General features: G+C 38.0%; 1 protein-coding gene across 5 annotated transcripts in view; it reads right to left on the bottom strand.

Moving 5' to 3' along the window:
* Positions 1–26,910, bottom strand: part of Cdyl (chromodomain Y like) — a 226,175-nt gene that overhangs the window by 124,327 nt on the left and 74,938 nt on the right. The gene's annotated exons all lie outside the window — the stretch shown is intronic.

The following is a 26,910-nucleotide window of genomic DNA, read 5'->3' as shown; positions in this document are numbered from 1 at the left end:
AAGACAGGAAAATATTATCAATACACAAATGGCAGCCAATAAAATGACTCTAACTGGGCCAAGATATTGGACATAGATAGCTTTGTAAGCAGAAATAGTTGAAACTATTCTATCAATGAATAAATAAGTATCACCATCTCCACAGAGAAGTTATACTAGAATGAAAATTGTCTATCTGAACAAAACATTTACTAAAATAAACACAAGTGAACTGGTTAAAAATGAAAATGATGCTTCCTTCTACCATGTGCAATGAACTTAAAAATAGAATAATGTGAAGAACAGAAAGATTAAAAAGAGAAAGATGCTGGCACTGATGGTTCACACCTATAATCCTAGCTACTCAGGATGCTGAGATCTGAAGATTAAATTTTGAAGCCAGATCAGAAAGTTATCTCTACTAAACCACCAAAACAGCCAGGAGGGGAGCTGTGTGGCTCAAGTAGCAAAGCACTAACCTCACAAAAGAAGCTCAGGGAAAGCACCCAGGATCTGAGTTAAAGCCCCAGGACCAGCGTGTAATGGCTGGGCACCAATGGCTCATGCCTGCTAATACCAGCTATTTAGGAGGCAGACATTGGGGAACTGCAGTTCTAGACCAGCCTGGCAAAAACATTTACAAGCCTGGTATTTCAATGAAAAAGACTGGGCATGGTGGCATGCATCTGTCATCCCAACTGTGGCAACATACCCTAATTCAAGCTATATTCAGAGCAAAGAACTGGAGGAATAATTCAAACTCAGAGCATCTGCCCAGCAAGAAAGAAGCCCTGAGTTCAAACCCCAGCACTAACCAAAAAAGAAAACTAACAAAAATCTACCAAAGTAACTGCAACAAAAAGCAGTACAATCTCCAATAATACTCAGTAGTTACAATATCAAAGAAAGGAAGAAAAATGCTTGAAGCAAGAAAGCAAGAAAGAAAGAGGGAGGAAAGAAAGAGGGAAGAGAGAGGAAAGAGGGAAGAGGGAAGAGGGAAGAGGGATGAGGGAAGGGAAATCTCCTGAAAAGTTCAGTAAACTTAAAGAGTAACGGAAACATAAGTACTCCCAAGAAGATACATCCTGAAAATAACCAGAGGACAATGGCATATTACAGACTGGGAAAGAGAATAAACAACAATTTTCAATAAAAACTATGGACATGGGAGCACTAATGTATGGACTGAACCATTTATACAAATGGCTTCAAGAAGAAAAAACTCAAGTCAAGCATCCAGTAAAACTACCACTTAAATATGAAGGTAAAAGCATTCCCAATTCCATTTTTGTCACTGGCAAATATGTACAACATGAATTACTAAACGAAGTCCTAAGTGTGGGACATGTAGTTCAATCCCAACTACAGGGAAGGTATATGTAAGAGAATCATGTAGGCCAACCTGGGGCAAAAATTCAAGTCCCCCATCTGGAAAATAAAGCAAAGAAATATAAAGACAAGGCTCAAGTAGTACAGTGCCACCCTAGCAACAATGAGACACTAAGAAAAAGAAAAAAGTTCTATAGTCCAATTGTAAATTATACGATATAGCAAACCTAACCTGGAGGAGGAAATGAACAAAATCAGAAATGATAATTAAGCACAATCCTCAGATCTCAGTCCTCCTGAATAGCTATGCTTACATGTATGAGCCACTGGCACCAAGCTGAATTAAAACTTCTGATTAACACACACACACACACAATACAAAATAAAACAAAACTAAAAGTAAATAAAATTCTTTCCCTTAAAAATCACAAAATGATAGGACTAAGCATAATCATATTAGTAATTATAGTGATGTCACTAGTTGTAGCACAAGGCCCTGAGTTTGATCCAAGGAAAGAACAAGAAAGCAAAAGTGTTTTGAATATAAGCGGTAAAAATTCCTATCAAAAGGCAGAAATTGTCAGACTGGATTTTTTAATAACAAACCAACTATATTCTAGTTTCTAAAGCACTTTAAATAAAGACAAACAAACTAAAAATAACAGGCTGGATAAAGTTATACACTGAAACAGATATACTAATGCAAAACAAAGTAGACTTCAAAGAACAATCCTATTTCATAGCGACTATACTCAGGCACTGGTAGCTCACATCTGCCATCCTAGCTACTCAGGAGGTTGAGATCTGAGGATTATTGTTTGAAGCAAGTCAGTCCAGGCACAGAAGTCTCAGACCAGCCAAAGAGCTGGGCTTAAGGTTTGGGAGAGTGACTCAAGTGGCAGAGCAACAGCCATGAGTGGAAAAAGCTGAGGGAGTGCTCCGAGCCCTGAGTTCAAGCCCCAAGTTCCAACACACGCAAACACCCAGAGTCAAGAGAGGATATTAAAAACACACATTCATCTAATGACAGAGCTTCAAAATGTGAAACAAAAATAAAGGAAACAATAAACGTGTATTTAATAGTTAGAGATTCTAACATACTTCTCAGTAACTAATGTGGACCCCTCCCCCAAAAAAGCAATGCTAATATGGAAAAGTTAAATATGTCTCACCCTTACGTTAGCTGAGATTTAGGAAACACTCAACAACTGAATAACAGTTATCAAGACAGATCATACACTAGGCTATAAATCAGGTCTGAATAGAATTCAGAAGTTAAATCTCTATAGGATTTAATGTTCCTTGACTGAATTAAAAATCAACAAAAATGGGCTGGGAAGGTGGCTCAGTGGTAGAGCGCTTGCCTTGCATGCTCGAGGCCCTGGGTTCGATTCCTCAGCACCACATAAGCAAAAAAAAGAAAAAAGCCGGAAGTGGTGCTGTGGCTCATAGTGGTAGAGCGCTAGCCTTGAGCTGAAGAGCTGAGGGACAGCGCCCAGGCCCAGAGTTCAGGCCCCACGACCGGACCCAAAAAAAAAAAAAAAAAAAAAAATCAACAAAAATATCTAGGGGGGAAAACCTCACATATTTGAAAACTAACCCAAGTCTATAAACTATCTATCCTGACATCTATGGCTGTAAAGCCTGGAGCTGGAAAAGATACAACCAGCTTCAAGTCATGGGGGAAAAAAAATTGTAGTTGAGCTCAAAACCTGGATGTGGTGGTAGGAACCCATAGTCCCAGTGGCTCAAGTAGGAGAATTACTTGAAGACAGGACAGTCCAAAGCAATATCACAAGATTTTCTCAAAAAATAGAGAATAAAGCAAATAGAACTTTGCAGGATACACTAATATCAAGCTTAGATGATAACAAATGGATGGTAACTTTACAGAGTTAAATGTTTACATAAAAGTCTTCAACTAATGACCTAAACTACTTTAAACTAAAAAACACAAAAGTGAAAGGTAAATAATAAAAGAGCAAAAATAATTAATTTCTAATAAAGTCAACTTTTCCGTTATAGAAACACATCAAAACTTACTCAAGAAGAAATCTATAGTCCACATAGCCTATTTCCACTAAAAATCTAAAAAATTAACACAAAGGAAATCTTAGTCCCAAGTGGTTTCACTAATAAATTATAGTGAACATTTATGGAAAAATCAAAAGTAACAAAACCAATTTCAATAAACAAGAGAAAGCTTCCTAAATACTTTAATGAGACCATTTAACTCTAACAACAAGGGAAGGAATTTGTAGATATGTCTTCAGATTCTATAAACAATTCCTCAAGGATCAACATCCTCAGAGGTCATCCATACACAGATCAAAAGCACTTCATGTCTGCTCTTCCACTACAGAATTACAGAACTACAGACTACAGAACTGTTGAGGGTAAGAAACAGACACGAACAGGCAATCAAATGGCTCACAGAGAAGACAGGAGTATGTCTGATGCTATTCTCACTATCAGCACTATTAGTGGCTTTCTAGCTGGGTAGAAATTTGCTTTACAATGTTTTAGACTTATAGCCAATAAAATTTAAATATTTTAGTAATTATAATAAACATTAAATTCAGAAAAGAAACACAATGAAATTTTGCTGGGTGTTCCATACAGTTGTAAAGCAAAACCATATAAACACAGGAATGCTCCCCCAAACAAACATCCTATGATTGTCAATTTTTTATACTACTTTACCTCGAAAACCATTTTTCCTATAATTATTTTATTTCATTTTTTATATTTTATTGTAAAGATACTGTTCAGAGGGGTTACAGTTACATGAGTAATGAGTACCTTTCCTATTGAGCATTGTTACCCCCTCCTTTGATTTTTCCCTACACTCCCTTCCCACCCCCCTCCCCAACCCCTCCCTCCTCCCCCATGTTGTAAAGTTTGTTTTCAACATAGTGTCTTATAGGTCTTATTGTTACAATGGGTCAACCTGTATCCTTGTCCCAGCATTTTATTTCCCTTCCCCTCCCCAAATTAGAAAAATGTACATACAAGATGCAGGGCACCAGAATCAAATACAATGAAAACGGGTTATACTCTGGGGGAAGAACATACAAAAGAAACAAAAAAAAAAAATCACATAGTATATTAAAAACAGTGACAAAGATAAAACTTCTTGTGTCCCTATCCTGGGGTTCATTTCGCTCAGCATGATCTTATATGATCATATGTACATAACTTTTGACCTTTTCTGCTTGTCTGGCAAAATTATCCTAGACATATACTAGTTATTGGAAGTAAGGGAAAACTATTGGACCTGTTTCTTTGGGTCTGGCTTACTTCAATTAATATAATTTTCTCCAAGTCTGAAAACAAATTTTTATCCTAATGAAACTAAGTAAATCTATTTTAGTTTTAAACAGATAGATCTAAAGACATTTAAGATTGAAATAATGACTCAAGCTTACATTATTAAAGCTTTAGTAGATAATCTTTTATTTTGTTTTGTTGTTCCAGTCCTAGGGCTTCACTCAGGACCTGGGCACTGTCTCTGAGATTATTTTGCTCAAGGCTAGTGCTCTACCACTTAAGCCACAGCTCCACTTACTACTTTTGGGTGATTAAGTGGAGATAAGAATCTTCAGAACTTTCCTGCCTGGGCTGGCTTGGAACCATGGTTCTCAGATTTCAACCTCCTGAGTAGCTAGGATTATAGGAATGAGCCTCTGGTGCCCCATCTTGTAGTAGATAATTTTATAGCCCTTTTTGGAAAACAATAGGAGCTATGCTCAATAAATAAGTAAACAAATTACCTAAAAAATTCAAAAGGAAATACAGAACAAAAAATAAGAAATCCAAAACTGACTCTTTAAAAAATGAGAGGCCGTGTTGGTGGCTCAATCTTTAATCCTAGCTACTCAGGAGGCTGAGATCTGAGGATCACAGTTCAAAGCCAGGACAGGCAGGAAAAGTCCAAGAGACTTTTATCTCCAATAAACCACTTAGAAAACTGGAAGTGGGGCTGTGGCTCAAGTGGTAGAGCACTAGCCTTGAGCTGAAGGGTTGAGGAGTGCCCATGCCAGAGTTCAAGCCCCACTACCGACAAAAAAACAAAAAACAAAACAAAAAACTATTAGGTGAAAGAAAAAAGCTCACACAACACGAAGCATGCTAAACAAAAATTCAGTACCTTTTTTAGAAGTTCTAAGGTACCATCATAGAACAGTTGTCTTCCATATACACAGCCTTGAGTTCAAACCCCAGCAATGAAGATAAAGAAGTGGAAAGCACTAAAAAGATCGAGACTAATTCTTTAATGAATCATCAAATCACTTCCCTTTTATAACCAAGATAATGTATGAACACTGAAATCTAGAAGTAGAAAATCCAAAGAATGGGGCTGGGAAGGTGGCTCAGTGGTAGAGTGCTTGCCTTGCATACATGAGGCCCTGGGTTCAATTCCTCAGCACCACATAAACAGAAAAAGGCGAAGTGGCACTGTGGCTTAAGTGGTAGAGCTCTAGCCTTGAGCTGAAGAGCTGAGGGACAGCGTTCAGGCCCAGAGTTCAAGTCCCACAACCGACCAAAAAAAAAAAAAGAAAAAAGAAAATCCAAAGAATCTGAAAACTGAGAATGAAAAAAAACACTTGTTATTTCTTTCATGAAACAACAATGACTAGGAAAAGAATGTAATGATATACATGATACAATACACATGGACTGAAAAGCGTTCAGAAATGCAAGGATGGCTCAACAACAAAAATACATTAAAAACTGTGAGCCCAAAACTCCAAGCTGTGAAAGAGACCCTGAAAGAACTGGGAGTTTGGAATGCCTTCTCCCAACATAGTCTCAGCACACAGCATTTCCTGGAAAGATCAATCAGTCCTGGCTTAGGGGAATTCGCATTTCTATCCTGAGTAGGGGCTAACTCCACCCTAAACTGTGTGGGAGCTTGAGGCTAGACTAAGATTTATACAACTTGTAAGCTGTTTACCATTTAGCTCTCCTTCCCAGAATAAGATCATCTACCACTTGTATACAAAATATTGTCAGATTTTGAAGTTTGTATCTTACTTCCTGCATAAGACCAATAAAAACTCTGGTGAATGGAACCTTGGGATCTGAAGCTGGCGGAAGGCTACAGGTCCCCTGGTATCCCAAACCTCAATTCCACATTCTGATTTCATTTACTGCCTTGCTCCCACTCGAGGTGGGTTAAGGGGTGCCTGGCAGGTTGCAACAAAAAACTTTTAAAAATTAAGAGGAGGATAAAAGGTATCTCCAGGAAATGCAGAAAATACATTCAATACAATAACCATGATTAAAACTACTCAGTAGAAAGTAGTACAAATTTCACTATATTAAAAATAATGAGCATCTAGCTATTATCCCTTTAACAGTAAAAATTTACAGGACCATCCTTTAAATAAAACAATTGTTAGCTGTTACACTTACTCAACATTTTACACCACAGTATTAGCCAATAGTATAAAAAGAAACTGTATGTACTTGTATAAGATATCATGGACTACATATAAATCTATAAGAATCTAGAACCTTTCAAAATTCAATTTCATATGTTCCCCATCCTAATTAGAATAAAGCACCTGGAAGGAGGTTTACGGGTACTGCTGTTTCCCATGTGCTCTGAATTAGAATAGATAAACTATCTACCAATCCAACATGGTTTCCCATATAGCCAGATGGCTACAGCATGCAGACATTAAAGTACAAGAAATGTGTGGGTTAAAAGCAAGGTGCAGGTATGTGGCAGGGCAAGTTTCTGAGATGTACTGTAAAGCCACAGGAACTCAATGTGGTATGACTCAGGAAAGGACAAACATCAACTGAACAGAAGACACTAACCCATGCATCATTGAAAACCTCTGTGACAAAGGTGGCAAATGAAGGAGAGATAAACTTTTTAATAAATGTGACATGTGATCTACATTTATAAATGTGCTTTATAGGAGCTGGGAAGGTGGCTCAGTGGTAGAGCGCTTGCCTTGAATGCATGAGGCCCTGGGTTCAATTCCTCAGCACCACATAAGCAAAAAGAAAAAAGCCAGAAGTGGCACTGTGGCTCAAGTGGTAGAGCGCTAGCCTTGAGTTAAAAGCTGAGGGACAGCGCCCAGGCCCATAGTTCAGGCCCCACGACCAGAGCCCTCCCCCAAAAAAGTGCTTTATATTATACATTAATATATATTAATATATACTATATATTATTGGTTGGAGGCTAGTCTGGGCAAGAAAATATATAAGACTATAAGACTCCATCTCCAATAAAACAGCAAAATGCTGAGCTGAAGTTACGGCTTCAGTTGAAAGACAGCTGAAGGAAAGCTCAAGGCTCTGAGTTCAAACTCTAGTATTGCCAAAACAAGCTAACAAATACTAGTTATCAACTAATGAATAGGTAAAAAAAATATATACACAGTGGAGTTTTGTGCCTATGATGGAAGATAGAACAAGAACTCATCAAGTTAAGTGAAATAAACAAGTATTACGTGTTTTCTCTTGTAGAAGCTAGGGAAAAACAAAACCATCAAGGTCATGAAAGTAAAAGGAAGACTAGTAAAAAGAGGACTACTAGAAAAGTGAAAAGGGAAAGTGAAGGAATGGGGAGGATAGGAAAGTGATGTAGAGAATAAAGATGACCAAAAAGCACAATGTATGCATGCATGAAAAGGTCATGATAAAACCATTCATTATATAGTTCGATATATGGCAATAAAAAAATAAATACTGGTTTATCAAAATTCATACTGTAGCCAGTTACCAGTAAAGCACGTCTGTAGTCCTAGCTACTGAGGAGGCTTAGACCTGAGGATCATGGTTTGAGGTCAGACTGGGAAGGAAAATCTGTTGGATTCCTATCTGCAATTAACCAACAAAAAGCCTGAAGTGGAGCTGTAACCTAAGTGGTAGAGCCCTAGCCTTACTCAAAAAGCACAAGGACAGTGCTCAGGTCCTAGATCAAACCCAGGATCAGCACATGTGCAAGTGTGCACATGCACGCACACACACACACACACACACATACATACACACACACACAAGTTCATACTGTAAAAGGTAATTTTAGATGAAAATACAGCAGTCACTGGGAGAAGAAAATATTTTTTTAATTTTTTAAAATTATCTTTAGTTGTAGAAAGGGATTTCAGTTCAATGCCATTTTATGAGTACAATGAGTACAATGCATCTTAATTAATCAAGGAAAAACCTGACTATATTAAAATCAACATTTTCACTATAACTATAACTTAAAGAATTTTACTAAAATAGCATGGTGATTCATGCCTGCAGTAGGGTTTGAAGCCAGCCTGGGCAAAAAGTTCATGAGACACCCATTACAACCAATATAAAACCAGGACTAGTGGTTCTAGTATTCCAGTTTTGAAGGAAGGAGGATCATAGTCTAAAAGCCAGCCCAAAACAGTAGTATCCTATTAGTCCAAAAAAGTAGTATCCTATTAGAAAAAACAAATGTATGAAAGGTGGAGGATGTGACTCAACTGAAAGAGTACTTACCTAGCAAGTGCAAAGTCCTGAGATTCAAATCACAGTATCACCACCAGAAGGGGGAAGGGGAGAGCTTAATAAAGAATGAAGACCGCTGGGCGCCGGTGGCTCACGCCTGTAATCCTAGCTACTCAGGAGGCTGAGATCTGAGGATCACGGTTCAAAGCCAGCCCGGGCAGGAGAGACCGTGAGACTCCTATCTCCAATAAACCACCAGAAAACCGGAAGTGGCGCTGTAGCTCAAGTGGTAGAGCGCTCGCCTTGAGCTGAAGAGCTGAAGGACACCGTCCAGGCCCAGAGTTCAAGCCCCACAGCCGACCAAAAAAAAAAAAAAGAACGAATACCGAAGACATATATCAGAAGATATTTTCAACATTTTAACAAAACTGAGAACCCATTACAAAGTAATGTGATTAATGAATAAGGGATTTTATATAAAATTTTGTATAAAATTCTGCAATCCCAGTTTACTTCTATTTACCTGCCTTCTGTACATATATGATTCTATTTTTATGAACTGTTATCTGTAGGCATCCCATTTTCCCTACATAGTATGGAGTAATGTGGGATAATAGTACTCTACAGTATGTGATACTTAGTCTGGGCAGGGAGGCAGTAGCACATGAGACATTTTAATGTGCTCTTTGATTTCCACCTTCTTACTTCAACAGGCACAGACAGACCTTCACATACAAACTACAACTAGGGATGATCCTCAGTTCTGCTGGGGTCATTGGGGGTGGGTTCACATAGTGATATAACAGGGCCAAGAGGCTATATATAGCACAAAAAAATTATCAAAATTTCTCTTTAGTGCTACACTTTAGTCTTTTGAATCCCTTCCATGGTGCCAAATCTTCACTTTTAAATGAAGTCCAGAATAAACTAAAGCAATCAAAAACTAAGTCTATTGAGAGAAGCCCCATGACTAACAAAAAAAATTGGAAGGGGTAGGAAAAGAGCTGTTAGGTATACAAATTCCAAAGAAACATAGGGGAACTTGGAAATATGAATTCTCCACATCTGAGTGGAGAAGAAGTCTCCCTCTAGACCCCATTTTAAACTTTTACTTTCTTGTGGTTTCAGGTATCAAATCAACTCTCATCTAAAAATACAAATGAAAAGTGCTAGAATAATTTCTAGGTTTTTAATTGGGTACCACTGTGAACAGTATGATGAAACATCTTATCATCCCGCCTAAGACACCATTTTGTGTCATGTGCCCATCATGTATTAGCTACCTGCCATTAGGCATCTTGTCACTGTATCTTAGTGCTTCTGAAGACCCATTAGGCCCCAACCCCTAACCAAATAAAAGGCTCCTCCAAATAAAATGTCACCAAACTAGTTTATAAGCCCTAAAGTTCAAGAGTAGTAATGTTGGTGAAGATAAGCCAAACAAAGCTATATAGTGGTCCTGCCACTAGTGAAAAGGTGAAATTACAATGATGTTTTGAGAATACATTCACATAACTTCTATTGTAGAATACTATTATTTTTATTTTTACTTTATTATTGTCAATCTCTTATTGTGCCTAATTTATGTGGTCACATGTGTTAGTCACATAAATGTAGTAAGCTTTCCATTCCTTAACAATATGCCTGAGATAATCAATTTACACAGAGAAAAAGGTTATTGTGATTTGAAGTTTCAGAACCTGACTGACTAGCTCCCTTGCTTTAGGACTACAGTGGCACATCATGGCAGGGTACATATGATAGAAAAGACAAAAAGAGGAACAAACCAGGATCTCATTATGCCTTGAAGTGCATGACCCCAATGAGCAGAAGACCTCCTACTAGGCCCCGCCCCCACCAAATAAAAGATTCCTCCAAATAAAATATCATCAAACTACTTTATAAGCCTTCAACATATGGGTCTTTGGGTACCATACGTAGCCAATTATAGCAGTGCAAATAGGAAAAGGCATAGTACAGAGATGGTTTGGATATTATCCAGTTTCTCTCATCCACTAGGGATCTCATCCACTAGGAGACTACTATATGATGTAGAACAGACTACTATATGATGTAGAACAAAACCGATCATATTCTGCTTGAGCACTCTTCAAATATACACATCCCTTTCCAACCTTAGAAAGGGCAATAAAATAACCACTTACTCTAGCTGTGAACTTAAAAGCATACCAGAGAGAAGCAGATAGAGGTCTAGGATGGTTCCATGCTGGAGTGTTGGTAACACTTAGCCCACATGCTAGGGTTTAAGACATGGAGAAAACTTGCCTATAGACTGCAGATTTTAAAAAACAAAACAAAAAACACTAGGTGATAAAAGTCAATCTCTGTTTTGGAGGCCCAGGTTCTACAAGATAACTAGCAAAAAAAAAAAAAGCAGAATTAGTGTCATGATCCAGAACCTAACAGGAGCCTGAAAATCAAGGAACCAAAGCTGGATATGTGAACAAAACAGGAGGGAGAGAGATGATTATGTTTGTCAACTTCTCCATCATTGTAACAAAATACCTGAAATAACTTATAAGGAGGAAAAGGGTTATTTGGCTTCAATAGTTTCAATCCATAGATCTTGTTTCCTGGGCCTAGGACAAGCCAGAGGAGCACATGATGGATTAAAACTGCTCACCTGATGGCAGCCAGAAACCAGAGCCCCCATATATTCTTCAAAAGCATTTTCCTAATAACCTGATTTCCTTCCGTAAGGCCACACCTCTCGAAAGTTCTATCACTGACTAATAATGTCAAATGTTGGGGAACAATTTTTCAACACATAGGTCTTTTGGGGGAAGGGTTACTTAAATCAGAAATTTGTTGTAGCTTCAAATGTAGGGAGACATTTGAAATACACACCCCATTCTAACCGAGACTCTTGAGCAGCAGATCACATGGCTGACTCCAAATGGCAGCACCATTACTCTCACAGAGAAGCAGTAGGCTGAGCTGATAAAAAACAGCCAATGTATCTCTGAACACCCAGCAATAAGATGACTTTAGACAGAACAAGTATCTTTATAAACTTTTATTAAGAAAACCATTACTGAAACAAGATTTTTAAAATCATAAGTCTTCTCATTTTCATGTCACCACATCAGCTGATACTTCCTTTACCTAGCATTCTTCTGGAAGTTAAGTCCTGTTTCTGAAGCCCAGTATGCACACAAAGTAGATCACAGATTCCAGGAAGACACTAACCCATGGCTCATTGTCCTGAAACACCAATCTGAGAACAGACTTATGGAAAAGACTTCATAATGAACTGTCAACCTCAATCCCAAAAAGTCTATACAGGCCGGGCGCTGGTGGCTCACGCCTGTAATCCTAGCTACTCAGGAGGCTGAGATCTGAGGATCACGGTTCAAAGCCAGCCCGGGCAGGAGAGACCGTGAGACTCCTATCTCCAATAAACCACCAGAAAACCGGAAGTGGCGCTGTAGCTCAAGTGGTAGAGCGCTCGCCTTGAGCTGAAGAGCTGAGGGACAGCGCCCAGGCCCAGAGTTCAAGTCCCACGGCCGACCAAAAAAAAAAAAAAAAAAAGTCTATACAGTACATTATCAGCATGACAAAAAATATTAGGACACAAACACAGGCAGGCTTGTAAAGAAAGTGTAATCCACAACTCCCACATCCATCTTCTCATAAGAATATCTGCTCACTCTCTGCTATTGAGACAACCTGGGTGGAACTATAAGTTATTAATACCGCTTTATCTTCCTTGGGCAGATGCCTGTTCTCTACCAAATATCCTTAAAATACTAAGGAAGCCACGTAAGCCCAAGCATACTGTGTCTAAAACAAAGGTAAACAATCTCAGCACTGACCTATGTGCATGGAAAATGACATTCTTTTAAACTATGAAGAATTTTTTTTTTTGGTCCTAGTTCTCTTATGAGCTCAAAAGCTTGTTTCTCCACATTAGTTACATGCTAAATTAAGAAATGCTTCTGTGTGCAACTAAGTGGTGCCCTGAAATCTTAAAACAGTGAAAATGGCACATTTTAACCAAAGAATATTCATGACCTGCGATCAAATTGCTGTGTGTCATCTAACGAATGGCAGGAAAGTGTCATCGTCTAGAAAACCATACACAAAGGAAACTATTAAGAATAGAAATCAGACACAGGTATAAATACTTCCCAAACACATTCAAGCTGACTTCTCCACCTTCATGTGTTAGCTGACATCTTTTCCCCATATACACTTTTCACCAATAGAAGCATAAAAACACATTTCTGTTTGTTTTTTTAATAGGTTGTGGGGCTTGAACTCTGGGCCTGGGCACTGTCCCTCAGCTCTTCAGCTCAAGGCTAGAGCTCTACTTGAGCCAGGTCACCACTTCCAGTTTTCTGGTGGTTTATTGGAGATAAGAGTCTCTCATACTTTCCTGCCTGGCCTAGCTTTGAACTGTGATTCTCACATCTCAACCTGAATAACTAGAATTACTGGTGTGAGCCACTGGCGCCCAGCTACATTTCTGTTTTTGAAACTCAAAATTCACTTCAATATTAACACCCAAATTCTTTCTAGGAACAAAATTGCCTCCCTCAAATTTAGAGTTTCAATTTGCAACCATGTAGCCAGATCCTAAATATAAAGTTCTATAACATAACTCTAGTCACTAATACTTTTATTTTAGGAAAATGTCAATAATTATTGACTGTCTACCATATTCATGTCCTCAACACTAAGATATGCCAAAAGCACAAAACCATTCCAGAAAAAAGTGTATAAATATTGTATCCTAAGGAAATGATGTGTGAGCATGTGAAAATTATACTAAAGTAAAAGGTAATTCCCACAGAATCTGAATGGGAAGATTTTTTTGCTGGTTAATTCTTGTAAGGTCCTTTGGGTTCTTGTCTGTGTTTTTCTGCTGGGCAGGGGAGAGAACCCAGGAATTCAGTCATGCTAGGTGAGTCCTTTACCACTGGACCAAACTCCCAGCTCTTCTGATGGGGTTTTTGAGTGAGGAGACACAGGCTAGCAAGCTGGCGCTCTTCCAAACCTGCAAGTGACAGGTGTAGAGAATGGATGTAGAGGTAGACAAGGAAAGACAAACCCAGACCAACTTAACAGGCCAACTTCAGACAAAGAAAGTTAGAGAAAATGTTTATATATCAGAACAGGCAGAACGTTTTGCTTCTGAAGCAATTGATGTACAGCTACTATATCTATTTTCATGATCAGGATCCATGAAATCTAGTTTATCCTTTTATCTACATTTTCAGTATCACTAGGTAAATCTCAATATTGGTTCAAACCCTTGATCCTGTTCATAATATCACAAATCCAAATCAATGTGGCATGTTCAGATTCTGGCAGCCAGTCAATGGAAAATAAAATAAAGGATAAATAGCAGCAAAAGAGGGCCTAGATCTCCAATACAATATAATCCTTCTTATTTCATTGGGCTCCCTCAAAGAGAAATCCAAGTACCTCTGTAACTCCATGCAATACAGCCATGATGAATAAATAAATTATGGAAATAGAAAAACACCAAAGGCTAGTATTAAAAAGTGAGATTTGGTGGATAACAGGAAGAAAACAGGGGGGAAAAAAACCCCACTAACTCAATGGATGAATTAAGTAGATTAAAGATAGCTCATCTGCTAGAAGCCAGAGTCAAGGAAATATCTATGACGCAACTCACAAAAGAAAATGAAATAACTGGAGGAGCGGCTTGAGTGGTAGAGCACTAGTAAAGCTAAGCAAGAGTGAGATGTCCTGAGTTCAAAAGCTCTGATACTGGCACCAAAAGAGAGGGGGAGGGAGGGAGAGAAGAAAATGAAGAGATAAAGGAAAGAAAATGAAAAAAGAGAAAAAAGGATCAATGAGAACTTACATAGATGTACAGAAAAGGGAATAAATTTAAAAATTAAAAAACTAAGGAGATAAAAATGAGAAAGATATGGAAGAGAAAGGAAAGAAAATGAAAAAGGAGAAAAAAGGATCAATGAGAACTTACATAGATGTACAGAAAAGGGAATAAATTTAAAAATTAAAAAACTAAGGAGATAAAAATGAGAAAGATATGGAAGAGAGAATGGGAAGATTCCAGAAAGGGAGTTCAGGCACAGGGCCTGTAATCTCTCCACTAAGGAGGATCACAGGTAAGCACGACCTACATAGGAGGACCTTCGAGGACCCTCAAGAACCACCAGAAAAAAGAAAGGAAAAAAAGAACATAAAGAAAAGCAGCATTTGAAGACAGAATGATCAAGAGCTTTTTAGCACTGGACAAGCAGAAAACAACAAAAGAAATATATGCTGAGCTTGTTCATGAAAACAAAGTCACACAAAATACAATAGAACAAAACTACAGAACACCCTGGTTAAAAACATAAATCTCCAGAGACAGAAAATACATCTCCTCTACTACATCTACTCTAACCACAAGCTGTCCAGAAGACAGGAGATTAGTATCTGCAAATACTGAAAGAAAACTAATTGTAAAAAAAAAAACACACACACACACACAATTAAATGGTTTTCTGTGAAATATAATTCTACTACTCAAAATAAAATTAATTAATAATAAAATAAAAACTTGCCAGATAATTAAAACCCTGAAGACTTTTTCCATTAAAGGAAAGGGGGGGAAAAGACAAGAAAACAGGAAGAAGTTGTGAAATAGAAGGAAGTAATAATGTTCTGTTTTGTCATATAATCAAACACTAGAAAATAATAGCAAGCTAAGTTTAGGGATGTATTAAAGGGAAAGAATCCTAAAGTCTTTTTTTGTATATATATTTTTATTGTAAAAATACTGTACAGAGGGGTTACTGTTACATGAGTAAGGTAACAAGTACATTTCCTATCAAGCATTATTACCCCCTCCTTTGTTTTTCCCCTACCATCACTACCCCCCATCTCCCCAGCTTCTCCCCATCCCCCAGGTTGTAAAGTTTGTTTTCAACAGTGTCTTGTACATCTCATTGTTACAATGGGTTAACCTGTATCCTTGTTTCAGCATTTTGTTATTTCCCTTCCCCTCCCCAAATGAGGAAAATGTATATACAAGAAGCATAGCAAATGAATCAAATACAGTGAAAACAGGGGTTATACCATGGGAGAATAACATACAAAAGAAACAACAACAACAACAACAAAAAACCACATGGTACATTATAAGAATCCTAAAGTCTTGCCAGGTGTTAGTGACTCATGCCTGTAATCCTAGTAACTCAGGAGGCTGAGATCTGAGAATCAGTTTAAAGCCAGCCCAGGTAGGAAAATCTGTGAGATGGGTATCTCCAATAAACTACCTCACAAAAAAAGCCATAAGCTCAAGTGGTAGAGCGCTAGCCTTGAGCTGAAGAGCTGAGGGACAGCGCCCAGGCCCAGAGTTCAGGCCCCACGAGCGGACCCAAAAAAAAAATTTTTTTAAATTTAAAAAAATTTAAAAAAAAAAGCCATAAGTGGAAATTTGGCTCGTATGGTAGGTAGCACACTAGCCTTGAGCTCAAGGCTAGTGCCTAGGTACTCAGTTCAAGCCCAGGACCAACACAAAAAGAGCAAAAAATAATAATAATAATAATAGTGATAGCCACTGAAGTCCTATTGTCTGAAGTAATGTTAAATGCTGATAAAAATTTTACTTTCCATATGTGTTTAATTCAAGAAACATCACTGTAAGACCAGAAATAGCAGACTTCCACACTCGATCCATGACATTTTAATATGTTTTAGTATAGACTGTGTGCAGTAGAAATGAGTTTAACAAAAATAATGTGCAAGTAGTCACTGAAGAACAGTGAAAGGCAAGTCTTAGTTCAGGGGTCTTAATTGCAACCTGGTATTTGCTTAAGACTCCCAGATCTCTCTACCAATCAGATAAAAGATGCTGATCCTCTCTTCCCAAAAATGCTCGTCTACTTGTATGAATTTCCATACAAATGGAACAGCCCTTTGCTAAACTCCCTGGAGAACACAGAACCCAAAATTTCAATCATTTTAAAAAGCTGAAGAGAATTAGATTGTATGGGAAAATATAAAGTTAGAAGCTCGCTCCATCCTAGAGTTGAAACCGTGTAAGAGCAGATGAGAGGAAAGTGTAAAAAGACAGCACAAAAGACATTTGGAAGAGGACAACTTTGAAGGGTCAGGAATAGAATCATTCCTGTAATTGCCTATTCTACTAATGTAATCCAACAATTATTCAACTACTGCAATATTTTGAACTGCAGTAAATAACTAGAAAACTATCCCTAGCTTTAAAACACTTACAATCAGATGGACAAATATGCTATACAATGAAGATGGAAAAAGAAATCTTACTAGCCTTACCTAAATTTCTTACAGTTCTTAATATTCCCTTCCTGGAATGACTCAGTTAACTAGCCAGCAATGGTCAAGAGCCTGCAAAGGGAATTTGATCCACCCTGATCCTCCTCCTCTGCTAGGCAAATCCCAACCTCTCCCATTTCCACCTATACAGTTAAGAGCCTCAAAAAGGGGGATAGGGGTGGTAATCCTTAAATTCCTAAATGTATCAGCATTACAAAAAAAAGTTTGCTGAAACACAGAATCTTGTCTCAATCCAAATACTGAAAATTCAGTCTCATGAATTGAGTCTAAGAATCTGTATTTTAAACAGAACTTGAGATGATCTTGTTCTACTGATTGATATAAACTTTGAAAGTACTACTTCTCTTTGGTCATATAAAATAACATTTATCAATTATGTAATCACTTAATCACAATTAAAAATAAAGAACCTTGGGGAAGGGGGGAAGGTAAGGAGGGAAGGGATGGTAGGGGGGAAACAATGGAGGGGGTAACAATGCTCAATAGAAAGTGTACTCATTACCTTGCTCATGTAACTGTAACTCTCTGTATAGTATCTTCACAATAAAAATTTTTTAAAAATAACATTTATCAAAATGAACTCCAGAAATGGAGGGATTAAGGGTGAACAAATGCAGCAGTGGTACATGTTGAAAATGAACTACAGAATTTGTGGGCAGAGATGGAAAGGAAAAATTGAGAGTGAAGGAAATGGTAACATTGTCCATAAAGAAAAGTACTCATGGCTAGGAATCGGCTTAGTGGTAGGCACAGTGCTTGCCTAGAGTGCATGAAGACCTAGGCTCAATTCCTCAGTACCACATAAACAGAAAAAGCATCATGGCATCATGGCTCAAGTAGTAGAGCGCTAGCCTTGAGCAGAGAGACTCAGGGTCAGAGCTTGGACCCTAAGTTTAAGCCCCAGAATGAGCAAAAAAAAAAAAGTACTCATTACCTGACTTAAAAACTGGTAACCCCTCTGTACATCACCTTTATAATAACAATAAAAAATATTTTTAGAAAAGTATTCATTTTGGGATGGGGGCTGGTCTTTGTACATCACAGACATTCAAAGCTGTGAATCTGAACACTACAGATGAAGTGTTACCTACATTCCAAGAAAATATCCCTCACAGTTAAAATCACTAAAGAGCATGAGGAGAAAGTCAATGATTCTTAGATATTCTAGCAAAAGAACAAGACTTTGTGACATATATAGGAACAGAAAAAAAAAAAGAAAGCTGTTCTAAGGAACTGCATATGAAATGTCTGCATACAACCATTTGAGTCCAAGAGTACATGTTCTCAACAATTCACAAGATTAAAAAGCATGAAAACAGTCTATACGTTTGCAAAATACACATGAACATTTCACTGTACTGCTTCAAAATAACTTTTTTTCTTTTTTTATCAGTCATAATCATGATCAAGTAGTCATCATCATCAAGTGGTTACTTGACCACTACATATATTAAGGTTCTTTTGATCTCTTTGGTGATATAATCAAATTTACTGTGTATTTTGTAATCTCTAACTCCTTTTGTTTTGTTTTAAAGTGTATGAGTTGCCAAGTTTTTTCTCTTTAAGAAGAGAAGAATAATCTATCACTCAACAACTGGGCACAAACTACAAATTACTGGCACATGCTAATATCTTATAGGTCTTACAATTCTTCAGTTATCCAGTAAGTAAGTTCAAGAGAGACAGTCACTCAACAAGTCACATACCCATTAAACAGTGAAGGAAGACATCCAGAACTTCCATCCATGTGTTCAGAATGGAAAAAAGGCCTTTAACTGAATTACTCTACTTTACCACCTCTACATGCTCTCAATTCTAAAGTAAAACTTAGCTCTTCAACAGATCATAACAGAATATCTCAAAGAAGTTAACAACCTGGACCTAGAGACCAAAAACCAGCCCACTGTCTATGTTTGAGGAACTCAAAAGTTAGGAATTTTTTTTCACATTTTTAAGTGACTTGAGAGGGCTCCAGGAATCATATCCATAAAATGACACATAAAAATGACACAAAATTCTAACTTTACTGAGCCAGTAATCTCAGCACTCTGGAGGTAGAGGCAACAGGACTGTAAGGTCAAGACCAGCCTGGGCCACATAGTGAGGTTGGAAAGAAAGAAAGAAAGAAAGAAAGAAAAAGAAAGAAAGAAAGAAAGAAAGAAAGAAAGAAAGAAAGAAAGGTAAAACAAAAAAGCAGTTTTACTGGATCAAGAGGCTCATTCCTGAGTGTTGCATATGGGCTCCTGCTTTTGCACAACAAAGCTGAGGACCTGCAATAAAACTGCATGGCCTACCACAGGGGATCTTTACATAAACAGTAAGACTGAAATGATGCCTGGTAACTGATGTACAATATGAAATGACACCAATTGTGAAATAAAAAATTTAAGATATGTGAGGTACAGAAGGATAAATGCAAATTGTTTTGTGATCAGAATTCCACTGTCAATAGCTGAAAATAATATATTATCTGTATGCTGTAACTTCAAAATGCTTTTCATAAGACTCAAGGTAACCACAAACCAACCTGAAATAAGAAGGAATCAAAACATACTTGCATCAGCCTGCCTTATTGCAGATTTATTACACATGGTTTTGACCAACCACAATCAAGTTAATTAATTAAAGAGAAACTTCAAAACCAAAAACTTATCATTATCTCTGTACACATTACTTAGCTCAGTGGATGCAGAGAAGTCTCAGTCAGTCCCATTATCATCAAATGGCTTTAAAAAGTGTTTCCCCTGCCCTGTATTTTTTAAATTTTGCCTCCCAAAAAGCAAACTAAGTGTGAATGTACTTATTTGAAGTGAAGTAAAAATTCTAGATTTGTTGAAAGATATCTTTATTGGAAGCTAGGTAGCATTATGGAAAAGATGAATCAAGCATCAGAAATACAGCAGTGAACTCTAAGCATCCCGAACTCTCATAGGTTTTCCTCAATGGAGGCATGTGAGAAAAGAAGCTCCAACAGATTGCTTCCCTACTGTCAATCTGTGAGAATGTTTTTTTCTGAGAAGTTCCTGCTTTGGCCAGGTGGCTTTTGGCCTTTGTTTATTACTTTTTAGTTATATCCTTTTCCTGCTGAACTGTAATTACAACATCCTGCTACAGGCTCCTTAAATTTTAGTTACATCCTGTTAATTAAAAGCCATATCCTTTTGCAGATTGTGAACCTGAGCCCAGCCAATCTGAGCAGAGGAGGAGAGACTGCTTAATTAGGGATAAGAAGGGAGCAGCTTGCCTGCAGTGTGCTTGCTTACCAAATTTTTCTGCAGAAGCAAACTGCCTTGCCAAGTTCTGGAGTTGGTGTTCTATTCCTATGTGACACCTCAACATCTTGAGCCATTTCTTTTATTTTGGGGGGGGGGGAGATGAGGGGTCCGGTTGTGGGGCCTGAACTCTGGGCCTGGGCGCTGTCCCTCAGCTCTTCAGCTCAAGGCTAGCGCTCTACCACTTGAGCCACAGCGTCACTTCCGGCTTTTTTCTTTTTACTTATGTGATGCTGAGGAATTGAACTCAGGGCCTCAGGCATGCAAGGCAAGCGCTCTACCACTGTGCCACCTTCCCAGCCCGATCTTGAGTACAACTATGATGCTAAGGATCTACTGTATTAGGAAAAAAAAAAACAAAAAAACAAAACAAAACCTACTCACAATGATAGGTAAGTGAAAGCACATGCAAAATAACTAGAAAACAATAATGGCAGTAAGTCTTTAGCTATCAGTAATTATCTTGAATAGTAGGTTATATTCTAGAGTGGCCAACTGGATTTAATAAAACAACTCAAGTACAAATACTCTTCAATTTAGGATAAACCAATTTTAAGAACATCCTGCCCAGTGCCGGTGGCTCACACCTGTAATCCCTAGCTATTCAAGAGGCTGAGATCTGAGGTTCACAGGCTGAGATCTGAGGTTCACATTTCAAAGCCAGCCTAGGCAGGAAAGTCCATGAGACTCTTATCTCTAATTAACCACCAAAAAACAGAAAATGCCCACTATGGCTCAAGTGGTAGAGTGCTCACCTTAGCTGAAGAGCTGAGGGAGAGCGCCCAGACCCAGAGAAGCCCCATAACCGACCCCCCCAAAAAAAATTCTAAATCAAAATGGATTTAATACTTCCAACCCACCAAATAACACAGCTCAACACCTCAGCACACTGTACTTACAGATTGTTTCCCCTCAAAAGACTCTGGATACCTAAGAGCTGCGTGCGACTGCCACAGCCCAGCATCAAAAGAGGGTCAGACCACAGAATGCTAGTCTAGGAAAGAGTCAAAATTGAACAATTTCTAGTGAATACGTATATTTTTGCATCATAAAATCAAAAACCCTTAAGGCAAATTATCATAAGTAACCACTTGTATATGGTACACACAGAAACTCAATTTTACCTGTGAGGACACATACAGAATAAACAAGAATATTCCCTGCAACTGGAAACCAAACGAGAATGTGAGCAGCTATAGCTCCACCAGGTAAACTTTAACCCAGTACTGTCAAGCCAAAGAGGCACAATACAGTTTTAAAGGAGTTCATTTTACAAAAACAAAATGAACAAACAAAAGGTAGGAATATATACATATATACACAAATACACACACACACACACACCCAGGATCAGAACGTCTACATATACAAAACAAGTATTAATAAACCCAAAAAATCAGATAGACTGCATTAGAATAATAAGGGATTTTTAATACCTCTACTTTCAGCAATGGACACATCATCCTGACAAGAAAATCAACAAGGAACAGTGAGTTTAACTACACTCTAGGATCAAATGGACCTAAAAGACATGCATAGAACATTTCACTCAACAACAGCACAATACACAATCTTCTCAACTACACACAGAACATTCTTCAGGATAGATTAGTCAGGATTAGTCAGGATAGAGTAGGTTATAAAATGATTCTCAAGCCAGGTGTGATAGCCCATACCCAGAATCACAGTACTTAGGTGCCAAATTAGAAAGATCATAAATTCAAGATAAGCCTGAGCTATATAGTTAAGACCATGCCTGAAAAAAACAAGGACCACCCCAGGCACTAATGGCTTACATACTAGCTAAATGGCAGAAAATGATTAGAAGGATCGTAGTTCAAGGCCAGACAGGATAAAAGATTCTGAGAGACTCCATGGTGAGGGGCCTGTCATCCAGGGTGATAGGAGGATGCATAAATAGGAGGATCGCAATTCAGGATGACCCAGGCAAAAATTAAGCGCCTATCTCAAAAAACTGAAGGCATGCTCAAACAATAATGCCTACATACCAAGTTCAAACCCAAATACCACCAAAATCAATCAAAACAACAGCAACAATAAAAGGCTAGGCCAGGCTACGTAAGGTGTGGAGATCATTAGTATGGACGTTTGCAATTCATATTAGTCAGTCAGGGTAAAAAATTTGAAAGCTACCCTCTCTACCACTAAAATTAGACATGGTGAGGTATTCATGAAATAAGAAGCCAGTCCAGGTAGGTCTACAAGACACTACCCAAAAAATAACTAAAAGCAAAAAGGGCTTGGGGTATGGCTCAAGCCTGGCATCCTACTGAGATTGGAAGAATCAGAGTTCAAGAGCAGCCAGCCCTGACTCCATCTTAACAGGGTTCTGGAACCTCAACACAGGGAATGTACCTGCAATCCTGTGTTCCAGCAATTACAGAAAGCCTACACAGGTAGATAAGAAGTAAGATCCTATATCTCAAAAGTAACCAGTCGAAACAAGGCTGAGGTGTGCCTAGCAAGCACAAGTCTCTGAGTTCAATTCTGAGTACAAAAAAAGAAAAAGATCACCCAAACCAACAAACCATTAACTAGACAAAAATAATGCTAGAAAAAGGAGACATTACAACAGACACCACAGAAACACAAATGATCCTAAGAATGTACTTTAAACCATTATATGTTCCAAGGCTCTTACCAAGATTGGATTATGAAAAAATAAGAAAATCTAAGTAAACCAGGAATAAAGTCTCCCATCAAAGCAAGGCCTACAACTTGATAGCTTCAGAGCCAAGTTCTACCAAACATTTAAAAAGTATCACCTTCCCAAGTCCTCACTCAAGAGAATAATTCCAAACTTAAATTATAAGGGTAGCAGTATTCTGATACCAACAGACAAGGATGAAGCAACAACAATAATAGAAAAGCAAAGTTAATGTATCTAGTAAGCATATAAGCAAACAGTTACAAACAGCAGCAAACTCAATTCAACAGGCATCATCCACCAGGATCAAAACAGATTCATCTAGAATGCAAGGAAGGTTCAATGTACATTAATAAATAAAACTGCATGAAGGTTCCTCAAAAGATTAGACACAATTACCATATAATCCAGCAATTTCATTACTGAGCCTATATATCCAAAGGAAATAAAATCAGTATGTTGAAGTTATCTGCACCATGTTTATTTTGAGACTCTTCACAATAGCCAAGTGGAACCAGTGTGAGTCCTTCAAAGGATGTAGAGAGGAAATGTGGCATATATAAATAACAGAATATCTTTAGCCATTACAAAGAAGAAATACTATCATATAATACTATAGATTATTATACCAAGTGAAATAAGTCAGGCACAGAATGACAAATACTGCATGATCTAAAATGCTCATCTCACAGAAGTCCAGTAGTAGTTACTAGGAGGGCACACTGGGGAGATGTACAGAGGACTAAGTTCAAGAGAACTATTATTGTACAGCACTGGTGACCATAGTTAATATCATAGTGTGTGACTGTTCTCACCACATAAATAATTATAACTATATAGCTTTTAACATCCTTCAATGTATATAAACTCAAAACATTATATTGTCCAGAATACAACTCTGTCAACTTTTAAATACAAATGTATTTTTAAATTTTTAAATAAAGAATGCTTGATCCTTTTGTGAAAGCTAAAAAGTTCTTATCTATGTTGAGTCCAAAAGCTGTTTTCCCCTATAGGGCCTAGCTGCTGGAGTAAATCTATTCCTATTCCATCCTTCATGTAATGAAAGTTCTTCCTATTTTAAAAGACTCATGTTTCATCCATCTTTTCCAAAACCCATTATTTTTTATTCACAAAGCACAGGTTCCAAGAGTACTTACACATTTACTATGGACCTGTCTCTATATACCAGGCTCCATGCTAAGTGTTGGAGATATTTATTTCCTTTTGAAGTTCAGCAGTTAGGTAATTCATTCAAGTTCATGAAGGTATTATCATCCTGTCATCCTACCATGACATTTACTTAAAGAGGGAAGACTTTGCATCCCTCTTGTTTAAGTCTCCCTAGATTCATGGAACCTTAGGCTAAACATGAAAAACTTCAACTTAGGGAAAACTGGAGAAAATGGGGCAACTAATGTCCCTTGATCTGGCCACTGAACACTGGACACTTAGGTGTTCTCTCCAGCCCATCGGACTAGTGTTTACTTATAGTTGTCTATCACTGCACAAATAAGACTGCCTTAATCAAAAAATACAACTTTCTCTAGAAACAAAAAAATAGGTCTCCAAGGGGCATTTTAAATCAGTTACAATGAAATAATTATCACTTACTAAGTACTTTTGGGGGGAATTGTAGGGGCATCCTTTATGTATTTTCTCATTTAAACTTTACAGCTCTATGAAGGAAGCATTGATCCCAATTTCACAAATGCGAAACTGAGCTTTCAATGCTAATTTACCTGAGGTGATAACTCAAATTCAGTAACTAGTTATTTGCTTCTGGGTAACTGCTATGCAAAACTTTCAAGAATGAAGCCAGGCACCAGTGGTTCACGCTTGTAATCCTAGTTACTCAAGAAGTTGAGATGTAAGGATCCAGGTTCAAAGCCAATACAAGCAGGGAAGTCCATGAGACTCATCTCCAATTAACCACTAGAACACTGGAAGTAGAATTGTGGTTTGAAGTGGTACAGGACTAGCCTTGAGCAAAAGAGCTCAAGGGTAGAGTCCAGGCCCTAAATTCAAGCCCCACAATCAACAGAAACAAAACTTTCTAATGTGAACTTTCTTTTTTATTTTTGCTTTTTGAGAAAGGGTCTTGCTATGTAGGCCAGGGTGGCCTTGCTTTCCCACTCTTCTTCCCTCAACCTCTCAAGCACTGGTATTACATTACAATGGAGTATTACATTACTATATTCACAAGCCTGGCTCCAATGTCAACTTTTAATTGTAATATAGTCATAGTGTTGCCTACAAGTACATAAGTTTAAAAAAAAACAGCTTGAAAAACATTGACCAGTCATTGTGTATTTACTATACACACATCATCATCTCAATGACGTTTCTTTGATTCCTTTTTATCCCCTAAATCTAAAGTAAAACCCGACTCAAAGCTCAGGAGTAAAGGCAGGTATATCATTTCTTTCAATGTACTTATTTCTCCCAAACAGATGCTCCTTGTGCTCTCTCTATGGAACCTCCAAACAAATTTACTAAGTATGCAGTTCAAACTACTACAAAGAGGATTAAAAAAAGGGACTTATATATGATTTGTGAGGAAAATGTTGAGTAGAAAACTTGAAAAAAGCCAGGCGCCGGTGGCTCACGCCTGTAATCCTAGCTACTCAGGAGGCTGAGATCTGAGGATCAAGGCTCAAAGCCAGCAGGGCAGGAAAAGTCCGTGAGACTCTTATCTCCAATAAACCACTAGACAACCGGAAGTGGTGCTGTGGCTCAAGCAGTAGAGAGCCTTCAGCTTGCGCCTTGAGCTGAAGAGCGCAGGGACAGCACCCAAGCCCAGAGTTCAAGCCCCACCACCGAACAAAAAAAAGAAAGAAAGAAAACTTGAAAGATATAGATTAAAAATAGAAAAAAAACCTAAAATTCAATTCAATCCACTAGTGATGTGTTATCTCCAGACTCATTTTTATACATATAGGATACAACTTATGTATAAGGTGCTACTCTTGTCCAAACATTAAATGGAGCAGATATGTATAATTACAAAAACAAATGCAAACTAAACTACCCAAAAGTGAGCTAATGAAAAAGAAACTAACCAACTCCCTACCCCCAGCTACCCTTTGTCTGGTGTTCTGCACTATCCTGATGCCTGACTTTGCCAGGAAGACCAATCCTCTATTTCTGGGCCTTCCCCACACAAGACACTTTTCTTCTTGGAAGGAAAGCTTCTTGGGGACAGGAAGATTTTTCCCCCTCCCTTTCAACATACCCAGTGACTATGTATAATGTACGTATAATGTATGTATAACAGCTGCAATGAATGGGCTGCAATGAATTTTTAGTACCAACTAAGGCACATTAACTATCAAAAGTAGCTTCCTGAAAACTTTCTCAGACACTTAAGCAACAATAAAAGTTACTAGAAGACTGTCACTGTTGTCAACAACGCTCCACTTCAAGCCATTGGCAATAATACACACAGAGAAGACACTGTGGAAGATCACTTGGGGCCAACCAAAGGGTTCTACTTGCTAGAGATGTTTAAGTCCCTGGACACCTAGGTCCCTAAACACACCGTAAAGATGAATCTGGAGCATACCCAAAACCACTTAAGTCTCTTTAAAAAGATATATTTATAAATATGTGAAACCAGAGAATCGTTTCTCCATAAAACAGAAAGCCTTACACTCTTTTGTACTCCCAGAAAGTCAACTTTGAAATCATCATGAAGTTATATCAAGACACACACAGTACGTCCAAAGATTCAAATGGATAACTCTCCAAGTGGAAGTTGGAAGTTGGCAGACCCACTGCCCCTAACTTTTCTTGTCTTGATTGTACCCTTGCTTACTTTCAACGCTGCGGCGACGGTGTATCGGCGTTAAATTTAAATTTCCTGGCTCTGGCCACAATACTAACCTAATTAAA

Source organism: Dipodomys merriami, unplaced genomic scaffold (assembly GCF_024711535.1).
Source record: "Dipodomys merriami isolate MVZ:Mamm:240054 unplaced genomic scaffold, mDipMer1.0.p SCAF_16, whole genome shotgun sequence".
Classification (NCBI taxonomy): Eukaryota; Metazoa; Chordata; class Mammalia; order Rodentia; family Heteromyidae; genus Dipodomys; species Dipodomys merriami.
Note: the sequence above shows the minus strand (reverse complement) of the source record. Positions and strands in the feature narration are given on the sequence as shown.